This window comes from Pleuronectes platessa, chromosome 22 (genome assembly GCF_947347685.1).
Source record: "Pleuronectes platessa chromosome 22, fPlePla1.1, whole genome shotgun sequence".
Lineage (NCBI taxonomy): Eukaryota > Metazoa > Chordata > Actinopteri > Pleuronectiformes > Pleuronectidae > Pleuronectes > Pleuronectes platessa.
Genome location: NC_070647.1, coordinates 5,332,542 through 5,346,065, shown reverse-complemented (window position 1 = coordinate 5,346,065; position 13,524 = coordinate 5,332,542). Strand labels below are relative to the sequence as shown.

Genomic DNA, 13,524 nt, shown 5'->3' with positions numbered 1-13,524 from the left:
GAGTGTATACGTATGAGCAGGCTGGCATTAGAATTGATGTTCATATGTGAGGAGGTGGATGTCGTTTAATATTATATTTCCAATCAAAGCAGCAGCTCCTCTTATCTCTGAGAATTACTAAATTTCTTTCTTTTAGCTCTAAAAATAAGGTGGTGAGGGACCAAGGGAATAAATGACAGAAAAGTCTTTATTATTTTAATTTGAAAAAGGTCTCACAGGTGTATTATAGAGAATGAAGATAATGATATGAAACCGTAGTGTGAGCCTGTCTAAATGTCATCAGTCTAGTGCACTGTGTGGGTGTCATTCATGAGAAAAGAAAGAGCAGAGTTACAGTAACTGATGCTTTCTGAAGGGTTTTAAATTTAGGGGGCGATCAGGTATCAGGGATGTAAGCAGGACGTAAAGATGGTGGCGTGCAGCTGTCGGCTTCCTGGTTTCCCCTGGAGGACGCTGCTCAGTGAGTCAGGCGGCGTAGGCGAAGGCAGGCGATCCGGGACACTGAGAGAGGAGAGGCTATTGTTTGCGGAGGAAACGTGATACTTACTCTGCTGCGGGTCTTTGACCTTTATTGAACTTGACTGTTTGGGCTCTTTTACAGCCACTCCCTGCTACACTTTCACACTGAGAATCGCCTGAGCTGCGTTCTGCTGCTCAGTATTACTGATGACAATCTGTCCAAATGCACTGATCATCAGCACTAGGTGGTTGTAGCTTGCGATGTTTCTCACCCATTCCATGTGCCCATTCACAGATAAAAGAGTTATTGTCAAAGAGCTTGGTAATTCAAGATGTCATTTGTTATTGTCTTCAGTTATATTATATTACACTACATTACATTTCATTTAGCTGACGCTTTTATCCAAAGCGACTGAAAATAAGTGCATTCAACCACGAGGTTACAAACCCAGAACAACAAGAATCAAGCTCCACTCTTGCTTTTGCTGATCTCCAGTGGTGTGACAACCGTCTTTGCTGCTGCAGAAGTGTATTCAAGGGTAATGTTGGGTGCAGTTACAGATGCAACAGTAAATTCTACCAACCACACCATCATACCACTTCCATCAATACTGGTGGGTGTCGGCACAGGTTAAAAAGGCTTGGAACTTTCCACTAGAAAAATAAAATGAAAAAACTCCGGTCCCGGCCCTGTTAAGTATTTTTATGACTTGTATTTCCTCAGGCTTACAGATCATGAATGACACGTCAGTAATTTATTGGTGTACTTTAAAAGAGTTTGCCTTAATAATGACTCTGTCATTAAAATGAACAATAACTGATCAAAGTCATTATTTATAATGCCCATCCCTTCAAAGTATAAAATTAATGAGTTCATGGTTTATTGATGATAAAATGCAACATGTCGCTGCTTAAGGGGATAATGTAAAACTCATTAGGGAGAGGAGTAAGTCTAGTAATAGATATTCTGCTCTGAGGTGAAAAGTTGATTAAAAGGCGAAACAGAATCATGGAAAATATTGAAAAGGTTACCGGCTGTCAGCCTCCTGTGGTGAAGCGGATTTCTAACAGAGCTGAAGCTGGGGTAAAAAGAGGCCCGACACACACTGGAGTCAGTAAACGGAGTGTGTGCATATATGAAAAAGAGGGGCAGACTTTGACAGCTGAACTTGAATTAGATGCTAGCCAACAGCTACGGCCTGTCAGCTTTGTCGTGTTTGTTCATTGGCTCAGTGAGGGATTATAGAGTTGGAGAGTTGGGGACAGTGACAGACCATCTTCCCTAAAATATGTGTGCATGTGCGAGTGTGTGTGTGGGTGTTTGGATGCATGCATTTGGAATGAGTGTGTGTGTGGTGTCATGTCAACAGCACTTAAGGTCTACTCTTTGTGGTCAATACTCAGCCTGCCAGGGAGTCTAAATAAACTCATACGCACACTGACACACACACACACACACACACACACACACACACACAGAGCGACCGGACTGCATGATGCCCAGAGTGAGGCCACCACAACAAACGTGTCAGACTCTGGAGAGCCGACGCAGGCGGGCTGTGGCGGCGCTGACACAGGAGAATGTAATGTGTTTTGATAGCCGCTCGGGGCTAAAAGGAAAAGAAGGGCAAGCTGGGGCCGGGAAACACTGCAACCAAAGTGAACTTGTTGACTAGTTTGAGGAAGAACAGTTGTCCGCTTGACTCTCCGTCAGTGGAGCTGGCTTGCACGCAGCAAAGCAGTGAGATTGCAGGAGGTAAACAGCTGAAAGGCACCATCAATAAGCGATTTACTGCCAGTATACCCCTAATACTGTATATCTGCAGGAGGGTGACAGGAATAATAATTAATAATTGACCACAGGAAGGCAGATAATTAATGTGCGCTGCAAAATCCAATCCCAATTAAGTCAGCTGCCAAACAGGGACTAGAGCAAGAAGCAATCACGTCCATATGCCTTCACAGCACCTGCGTTTGAGTTTCATGAATTCCTGGCTGTTTTGTAGACGGCTGTTGAGGCTCATCAGTCCATAAACACATCAAAGAAGAAGACCCTGCTTTCAACTTTGACAAAAAAATCAAACGAGGATGATATTCATAATTGGAAGCAAGTTCAACGTCCCTCAAGTTGATTTACATGTTGTAATGAAGAGAGTGGAAAACAAAGGCTGGCAGGATGTCAGGAAATGCATATTAAACACTATATTAAAGTGGTAGACAGAGTAAATACGATACTGCCTCATATGCACAGTGTCTATTTTGGGAGCTTTACTAGTTGTGTGTAAAGTGCGTCCTGAGGATGGTGCTGGTAGAATAAGCTTTTGTTGAGGGGAAGTGGGGCCGAATTTTGTGGAGATAAGACCTGAGGGATGAAGGGGGCAGTTCCTGGATCAGTTGGGTCATGCGCTCCTTCAAGCTGCAGTCAGACTGGATTTTGTCTGACAAAAGTTTTCTTGAGAAAACATTAGTTAAAGGAACTAAAAGCTGAGTGAATCGACGTGCAACACCACCAATACAACAATGCATGTGAAACACTGAGAAGTGTGAAAAACACTGTATTTTAGGTTCATTATGAATCTTCCTTTCGATTTCTATCTAAAATCCTTAAACCCATAGACACACACAAACACACACGCACTGGGAGTGATGTCAGAATCTCCTTCTGGCTTCCTGTAGCGTACCTCCCGCTGTGATGCGAGTAATTAGACGACCTTCCCCACACTCAGGGCTGCTACACTGAAACATGATAAACAACTCCCAGTTTGAAAACACCGGTCCCTGGTTCTTACACCAGCTTGGCAGTTTTCCAGGATTATACTGAGGTCTGTGGGGACTTCACCCGTATGTTGCCCCAGTGGATAGAGGTGCATGACCTCATCACTCTAGAAAAACCTAGCATTTAGTTAAGAGGCAAGCACCTATTCACATGGTTCTACTTAAACAAACCAAAGTGCAATGAGCAGCATCTGTCTCACTGGCTCTCTGCTTGTACACACAAACCAGCCTTTTCATTATGTGCCCAAAACAGCTCAGAGTGGGTGGTGAGGTGACTCACTAAAGCTATCAAACAACGTCGCAGCTGAGATGTGTAGCTGTTCATTTCAAATTCATTAATATTCATACTTTTTTCCTTCACTATAATCTCAGCTCAACAAGCTCATTCACTTAAGCTTACCCGAGATATTTAGACTGATGTCCTTTGGTTTTGAGTTCATTTCTATTTGGCATGAGAATGTGATCCTGGCGAAACAGTCCCTCAGGCAAGGCTTTACTTACCTTTGTGAGGCTATGGATAAATGTTGTACAACATATGATTGAAGTCGTTTCCTTCACTGAAACAGCAATAACCTGCTTTTAAGACTGAATCATAAACTGTGTCTAAATCCAGGGGCCACCTAAAGAAGGCAGTCTTCACGGGCCACATCGAACACGAAGGCCTAACAGAACTTAGGACAGTCTGGTCTACAGAGGATTTACGTGCTCAGTGTTGTCCCACCTTTTATTGCCGTCACCTAGCAACAGAGCTGCAGTTGGACGTGATGAGAAAATTCTGATGTCCCCTTTGTAGCATTTGTACCCTCAGCTGTTCAGTTGGGTTGAGGTCTGATACTTGTCACTCGTCACTTGCTGGCACCGTTACCTTTTTGTCACTGAAACACAATTAATCCTGGGATTGGTTGGCCTGAGAAGGCTCCACCTTCCTGGGGAGGGAACGACACATTTGGAGGAGCCTTCCAAATGAAAAGTATTTATAGTATTTACACTATCGGTTTTCAAATTGAACCTGCGAAGGATGCACCCTCTGACCTGAGCCACAGCTATACAGTGGATATACACAAGTCTACACACCCCTGTTAAATTTCAATGTTTTTGTGATGTAAACAAATGAGACAAAGATAAATCCTGTCCAAACTTTTTCCACCTTTAATGTGACCTGTAAGGTGAACAATTCAGTTGAAAAACAATCTGAAATCTTTTAGGAGGAAAAATTTTAAATATAAAACTTACCATAACCTGGTTGCATAAGTGTGCACACCCTTAACCTAATACTTTGTTGAGGCACCTTTTTATTTTATTACAGCACTCAGTCTTTTGGGGTAGGAGTCTAATAGCATGGCACATCTTGACTTGGCAATATTTTCCCACTCTTCTTTGCAAAAGGGCTCCAAATCGGTCAAATTACGAGCACATCTCATGTGCACAGCCCTCTTCCGATCACCCCACAGATGTTCAATTGGAATCAGGTCTGGGGTCTGGCTGGGTCATTCCAAAACATGAATCTTCTTCTAGTGAAGCCATGTTTTTGTTGATTTGGATGTGTGCTTTGGGTCATTGTCATGCTGATAGGTGAAATTCCTCTTCATCTTCAGCTTTCTAACGGAAGCCTGAAGGTTTTGTGCCAAAACTGACTGGTTTTTCTTAACTGTTCATAATTCCCTCCAACTTGACTAAGGCCCCTGTTCCAGCTGAAGTAAAACAGCCCCAAAGCATGATGCTGCCACCACCATGCATCACTGTGGGTATGGTGTTCTTTGGGTGAATGTGCAGTGTTGTTTTTGCGCCAAACATACCTTTTGGAATTATGGCCGAAAGGTTCAACCTGGCCTGGAGGTTTTTCTTGGTAAGAAAAGCTTCTGTCTTACCACCCTGCCCCATAGCACAAACACATGAAGAATACGGAAGATTGTTGTCACATGTAGTACACAGCCAGTCCTTGTCAGAAATTCCTGCAGCTCCTTTAATGTTGCTGTCGGCCTCTTGGACGCCTCTCTGACGCCTCCCTGACCGGTTTTCATCTTGTCTTTTCATCAATTTTGGAGGGATGTCCAGTTCTTGGTAATGTCACCGTTGTTCCATATTTTCTCCACTTGATGATGGCTGTCTTCACTGTGTTTCGTGGTATATCTAACACCTTGGAAATTATTTTGTACCCTTCTCCTGACCAATACCTTTCAATAATGAGATCCCTTTAATGCTTAGGAAGCCCCCTGCGAACCAAGGCTCTTGCTGTAAGTTGTAACTAAGAGAATGTCAGGAAAATCTTTATAAAAACTTTATTTAGGATTAATCAGAGTCACTGTAAATGATGGTAGGTGTGTACAGACTACTATTTAACATGAGTTTGAATGTGATTGGTTAACTTTGAATACAGCCACATCCCCAGTTATAAGAGGGTGTGCACACTTATGCAACAACATTATTTTAGTTTTTTATTTGTATTTTTCCCTCTAAAAGATTTCAGTTTGTTTTTTCAATTGAATTGTTCACGTAAAAGGTCACATTAAAGGTGAAAAAAGTTCAGACAGGATTCATCTTTGTCTCATTTGTTTACATCACAAAAACCTTGCATTTTAACAGGGGTGTGTAGACTTTTTATATCCACTGTAGTATTAATGCTGGAGGAACACATCACTTCCTACCTGATAAGTCTTAAAATGTGTCTATTTGAGAAATGTAGTCAAATACTCCTATACTGTCAATTTACCTCCAATTTATAGCTGATGTTGATCACTGTTGTTTTCGTTGGGGAAAACACTGGCATATTGGGCTAAATGTTCTCACTACAACCTTTCCATGCAGTGATTAATGTCCCCGGCTCCATCAGTGGGACTGCTAATGACTTAATAGCACCTGATATAGCTGTTAAGTGAAACAGTAATTGGACTGCATAAAATGTTGTGTGTGCCGAGGTGCTCTGTGCACTGTTTTGCATGCAAAGTGTATTTCAGTCGGTAATTCCAAATCTTTTTTTTTTTTTTAATAACTGAAGGAGGCTGTTGTGGTTAGATGTATCCAGTCTGAATATCCATGTTCACGTGATCAAGGTTTAGTTTGCATGTGAGATGTGTGTCGTTGCTGAGAGGGTGGATGCTAATGAACAGTAGCCACGAATACCTCAGGGAAAAGCATTCCAAGAAAGGAAACATGAGATTGAAGCTGAGTCAAAATGAAACGGGGAAAGAAAGGGAATGGGGGATGTTGTCACGCCCCTGCGCAAAGCATGGAAACTCTCCCTTCTCATTCTTCCTTGAGTATGTACATTTTGAAATATACCCAAGATCATCATCACTGAATGATATGTGTGAATCCATCATATTTTATAAAGAATGCCCTGCTGCAGCTTTTATTGATAAATGGTTGAACCTGCTGCAATTTCACAGGACTGGTCGATTATGGCAAAAATCTTAATCTTGATTATTTTGGTCAATATTGTAAACACGATTATTCATTGACTTTGTAAGCATTATACACTTCACACACATTTCATCACAATATATAAATAGTAATCAATGTCGGATCATGAATCTGGATTGTTCAAGTCACTTGAACCCTGATGGCCCGGCTCTGCGCGTCACATTACGTCTCGTGTTGGGTGTGTGCCTCTCATTAACTCTGGAGCAAATCAAACAAACACAAAGTGAACTTCAAGTCCTGTATGTGTCCTAATAACCTGTGATTGGTGTTGGTGTTTATTGTTAAAGTGTAAAGGGAGTGCAGGTCAGCAGGGGAGTTAGGTGGGAGGAAATCCAGTGCAGTAATTCAGCACGGTACAAGAATACCAGACCTATAATGTGCGTCTGCCCTAATCCTGAGGCAGCGGTGGCAATCATTTTGCAGGGGCTGGCCCTGAGGTGTACCATCATTAAGTTGAGTCCATAACCTGACTTTTATTCGAGGAAGTAAAGTTGTTTTACCAGAAACCTCACATACAGTAGAAACACAACAGAGAGCCTCAACACAAACAGAAACACCGGATAATAGTTCAGACATGAACTATTGAGGATGTCCGCAGATTTCTGGAGTTCGCCTTATGAACAATGCAACAGGAGATTGTTCGCTCGGGTGTGTTCACAACCCTGTCCGAAATCCCCTGATCGTTCAGGTGTGGGGTGGTGCTGCAGGCAGAGGCAGAATCATATAATTGTATGTCAACAGTACATTGACACTGTTTTTTGTTTTGTTTTACAATGTCCAGCCTGAAAGCTTTAAACTCCTTTTCTCACTCCATAGCTACTGCTTCTACTACATCTGTACAAGCTTCCACATTAATTAATTCAGAAATATTTGACATATTTTAGCCTGAATGAAAGTGGTGGACCAACTAACAGCATGATCAACAGAGCAACCACAGTCATAAAATTACTCCATTGGCCTAGAACTCACCTCTCTGACCTGCTGTCACTTCCAATAAGAACGATGCTGCATGGTTTGCCTGAATTTTTAAAGATATATAATTACTAGTTTTATCTTTAGACACTCCACACTAACAAGAAAGAAAATTGTCGTGGGTTCTTTTCAAATTAAGCAATATAAAAGGGCTGGTCATTATCCATGTCCCACTTATGATTAAACTATAATAATATAAATGTACTCTCACCACATTTCAATTGATGAAGGAGCCTCAGAGCGGCCGGTAAGAGAATAAACTTGATCAGAGAATCTCATCCATCAAGTTATTATCATGCAGTCTCAAGGAGTGGGATGCAGCTATCAAGACCACAAATTAAAATTCTGTGCTGTTCTGAGTGCTCACTGACACCATTATTCCACATAAAGAGAAAATGGGCTCGTAAACTAACTTTATTTCAGAGTCCATAAAACCAGTGGCCTGTGTGTCCTATGAGTGCAGTTAACTTCAGGAGCAGCCAGGTGCACCTTGAACTGTCTGTGTCAGTGAAGCAGCCCCGGGCTCAGGGACGCGCCGATAAATTTCACCCAATGGTGCTGAACCCGTGCACTGCATCAACCCCTTAGTTCATCACGTGGTGGCTGTGTTTGGTTTAGCCCCTGGGATGGGGTTTGATTAGCTGCTAATGAAGGGGTTGTTGCTAACCTGCAGGAGGGGTTAAAGGCCTGGAAATTGGACAGCTTGTTCTTGCAGCTCGATACTATATTAATAATGAAAATACCTCGAGACAATGTATAATAGAATACAGATATCTAAGGATGGAAATGAGGTGACGTACACGTTGAAGATGCCAAATAACACGTCAGTTTGAGATTCGAGAGCTTTTGTTGATGAGGGTCAAGACCGATGTCAATGTGCTGTAAACAAAGACATATGATTTCCTCAGCAGGGATTTAAACACCGGACCTGCCTCCTGCATTCTCTACCCAAGTGCTCCCGCAAGCCTGAATGTTTTGAAATTGTTCTTGCTGATGTGAGTCACACCAGTGGCTCAGGTGCCCCTCTGCTGTGATTGTTTGACCAAACAAAACATGGAAATTTTCCCATTATGTCAGACCTTTGCAGAAAAGTCGACACAGTCATCTGCAGGACAATCGTGCTGCATTTAGATTTGTTCATGCTAGACTCTGTATGGGCAGGGAAGATATTATAATGTATCCAGATTCGTATGTTTTCTTGTGTGACCCTCACCATACAAATTCCAGGCTTAGATTACTACAACAACTGCTATTAATAAAAACAGCTCCTTGGCTTTGCATGCTTGATTTAATTTGGCTCTTGGGGGAAACTAATTGGGAAACTCCGATTTAGAGTTTTCTCTTTGATGACAGCTTTTATAATACGTCAAATTTTTTATTTTCCTATTCAAATGCTCCAGTCGGTTCACACAAGGTTGCAACGGCATTAAATCTATAGCGCACGTGGGAAAGTGTTGTTGCTGTTATCAGTGCTGTGTTGATGTTGAATGTGTTTGGCTCCATTCAGTAAAAATGCCCTCTCTAGTATTATTGTTACGGTAAACTAGCAAACAAGAGGCTGAATGTTCCACTATCTCTTCCCCCCCAATGACACATTCTTCCCTACACAAGCTTCCGCTCAGAATTACAGCACTTTTTTGTGATTTATGAGCAAAATGTGCTGTACTCTCCCTTCTGAATTTACGCTGATAGCTCTTGGGACCAATTCAATTCAAGTTGGAGAAGCGGGGTGAAAAAACAGCCCTGGCTGCTGCTTTCCTATTACATGGTAAATCTCCAGAGAAAGAGACGGAGGTGTTTGAGTCAGCAGAAATCCAGATCTTCTGAAAGCAGCAATTTATATGCACATGGTTCCTGTATCGTAATAAAAAGCTGATTAGGTGACTTTTTCTCTTTTAATTGCCACTTGAATGGGCCTATATGCCTAAAGGACCGACTCTGCTAGTGTTGATCACACCATATGGCGGGGAATGACTTTGATAATGACGATATAGTGTGTTTCTGTGTACATAGAAAAACTGTGTTTCTCTGCGAAGGAAATGGCAGAATAACAGTAGAGATGTGAAAATTAATCCAAAGTGCGTTGACCCTCCTGATTAAATACAGCATGCAAAGGCAACATCTCACTTCTGCTCCAGTTGCATAATCCAGTTTTGTCCGTTCCTCTTCTCGTCGGGTATTTGGTTCATTGATCAGAAGCATCACACTGATGCTGCTGCTGATTTTCGATAAGAAAACAGTTCAGTCCCATGGTATCAATCTGAAATCCATGGGTCTAGTCATTCTCTGTCATCCAGCTGAATGTTAAGCTTCACTACGCTGCACCAAGAGCTTGGCTGGAGGGAGCAATTCATCTCAAGGGATGAGTTTTGCTTAAAACACTTTCATGGTTAAATGGGCCTCCTAAAGTAATATTAAGCAGTGTTCCTGCTTCAAACACACACACACATACACTCAAACACACACACACACACACAAACACACACACACACACACACACATTAGCTGTTAAGTGTCTGAATAAAAATGTACTATCACATTTATTTTAAGCCTTATTCTGTTATTTCTGTGAGAATGCCCAAAGAACTGAGTTTGCCCTTGTCAACGTGCCAGCGAAGGGACATTGCTGACAAAAAGCAGATGTGATTGTGAAATGTCTACTGTCACTTTGCACTGCTTCAACTGACTCAAACTTGCCAACGTTGTGTTCATATCCTCCCTCCTGTGCACTGTGCTGACTGTCCGGCAACAAATTACTCGGACAGGCAAAGCAAATTTCAAGGTGAGGAAACGGCTGGAGCACTGCTCGTACTGGTCGCTATAATCAGAGATTTCATCCGTCTGCGTCTGGCTTCTGCTCATATTCTCTCTCACAGAAATAACCTGTCAGCTCTGGCATCCCAATACCAATCAGCAAGCCAAGTAATTAATGACAGATTTCATCAGAATGTTTCCATGATCATTTTCTGGAAGCTTCCATGACCTGAGGTCAAACTCTAACACCTGCTGTGGGGCCAGAGAACCAGCTCTCTGCTCACAGGTTAATATTGACTAATGTTGAGATAGTTCTATGAGATAGTTTCACTGAAGAACATCTACTATGCCAGATATACAGTATGTTGTGTTAAAAAATAAAAACACTTCTAAACTAACTTTCAGTATACATCTTTCAATAAACACTACAGGTTAAGAGGTATCTGCAAAGAAGTTGCAGAGGAAGGAACTGTGAATCCTGCAGCCATCTGGCTTTCTAGAAATCCCAATTTATATATTAGCATTACATTTTTAAGGTAACTGTGGACGTTGCTGAGAAATGTCAGTTAAAAGTTTCTCTTAGACACGGATCACACCTTTTTTATTGTGATGATGCTGAACAGTTCATTTGATATGTGTTATTATCACTTCTTCTCCATCAAGTTTATTATATTACACACTAATCAAATGAAGCCTGTAGCAGGATACAGTGTTCATCTTCATGTTACTCAGATTAGATAAATATAGAACAGGCCTCAAACCAGTTTTGAAGAGATTGTATCACTCGGTGAAAGGTTTCCACTCGTTCTGTCATAGCTGGAGACAGGAGCAGGGGCAGGGGCATCTGGGTCCAGCCGAATGGGAAGCAGGCTGGAGGCTAGCAGATTCTTTGCGGACTGGGAGGCCTGCGGCATGGCTGTAGAGTTGGTAGAGGACATGGGTCCCACATCCATGAGTTAGTCACTTTAGGAATCCTGGCTCTTTGTGCAGAAAAGTGACTCTCCAAAGACCTCCCATGAAAATGGCAGAGAGGGTTGACTTGCCTCATTGCCTTCTGTGAAACGTTTGCTGAGTCTGCAGTATCGCTGTATGAAAGATTATACTGCACAGCTAAAGATCTTTGTTCACAGAGCATTAAATGGAATGTCTTTAAAAGAGGGAGTTTGTCTTGAGTGATATTCGCCTGCTTTGGGTATTTTCTAAACAAACCTGTAACTGAAGACAATAGGATTTTTCTGCCAAAGGCCTTTCTGTTCTGTTCTTTCTAAGCTTGGATATAAACAACAGCAATCTTAATTTCATCTAGCCTCTCATACGTATCAGCCCTAGGCCTTCACTGATGTGTTGAGACAAAACCCCACACACACTATTTGTGTTGCTTTATATTCATGTCCTCGGGCGAAGAGCTAAGACAGGAAGAGAACGGGCAGTACAAAAAAAGTTTTTTCCGCTATCAAAGTAAGAACTACCTCCTTTGTATTTGATTGCTCATTTGTCTGTAGAGTTAATCTTTGGAAAAGCAAAATGCTTTCATAGGTTGTGACATTTCAAAGACGTGGAAAATATCCCTGTTGTTTTGACAATGTGTCTTTACATTTTATTTCAACCTTGAAACCAGATAGCTAAGCTTAGCTGAAACTATGCATATGGGGAAACCACATTTCCACGTGTTTGCATTTATAGGAGGTTGTTCTCAATACAGATTACCTCAACTTTAAATACCCGCCCAAACTCCCTAATTGCCAAACGGGACAGAAACTTGTTTTGGTGAATATCCATCCATCCATCCAATATCTGCACCACTTATCCTTTGAGGGTCACTTGGGAGCTGGAGCCAATCCCAGCTGACTTTGGTGGAGAGGTGATGTAGCCTCTGGATAGTTCATCAGCTAATCAACAAATAACAATTAAACAAATAACCAGTCACGCTCACGTTCACAACTGTTGTCCATTTAGACCGTTATGGTGAATAGGCATCAACACAACTGAAATAATTGGTCTGTGTCAAAATCGAATAACTATAAATAATAAGCAGGGTTTTTTGGGGAAAAAAGATAAACTGGTAAACAGGGTGCTGTGGCCCAAAGCGATCAACCCCCCTGCAGCACTGTGGCTCCCGAGCAGCACTCCAGGCTCACAGAGCTGTGTGACGACCCCTGCTCCTCCCTGTCAATTTGTCCTGTGTGCTGTGTGTGTGTGGGATATGCGAGGAGCACTAGTGCCAACTGTGTGCACCTGGGGCCCGGTTTCCACAGTCTATAAAGTGTGGCCTTCACTGACAGTCTCTCGCTCCTTCTCTGCAGGCACCCGGTTGGTTGCTGCAGCCTTAGTTGTCTTCAGTTGCATTATTACCTTTTGGTTTACATGCACCTTGCAACACACACACACATCATGTCCCTACACGAGTGATTCTACCGACGGCTCACACTCCACTTGTTTTTTTACTGCGTGACAGCTGTCATCTGACTTTTAATTGCAGCCACAGTGTCTATAATCAGATCTTATTGGAATGTGCCCATGCAAAGCCGGCAGCCATGATTTAAAGCCCAAGAATGACGAGCAGACATTGATTCCATAACCTTCCCTAAATGATCCAGGCAACAGAGAGGATAGTGTCTCTCTATTCTCTGGCTCCCACTCCGTCTTTCTGCTATCAGTTGTCACTATAATGAGCGGCAGGATTTTAGGGTGGGGTAGGAGTGTGAGAATCCAGCAGTGGGCGCGGAGCCGGGATGAGCTGCAATTGATTAGCTGTGCGGCCGTCTCAGACAGCTCAGTCACAGTGCGGGCTGTACTGTGATACTGCATGACAGCAGAGTAAATGTCTGCCGAGATAATGAGGTGGCCTCAACACACCCTACGTGTCATCACGCTGCCAATCAATGCACACATGTAAACAGCCAATAATTGAACGTGTGTGTGCGTGTGTGTTTAAGAAACGGGACCATTCACAGTGGCCTTTGTGTCAAGTGAAAGAGAAGCCGCTCTTGATGACCTCCAAGCATCTCTGGACTCTGGAGGCTCATGACCTGAGCCAGTTAAGCTTTCAGGTCAATGGGAAAAATGATGATCACTGGGAACCCTTGTCATCATTGTTAAATGATTGGTATCTAGTGTGAAATGTCTCCTGCACAGGCATTTATT

General features: G+C 42.5%; 1 long non-coding RNA gene across 2 annotated transcripts in view; it reads left to right on the top strand.

Annotated features, from left to right (window-relative positions):
* Positions 1 to 13,524, top strand: part of LOC128428933 (uncharacterized) — a 78,508-nt gene that overhangs the window by 58,406 nt on the left and 6,578 nt on the right. The window lies entirely within an intron of this gene.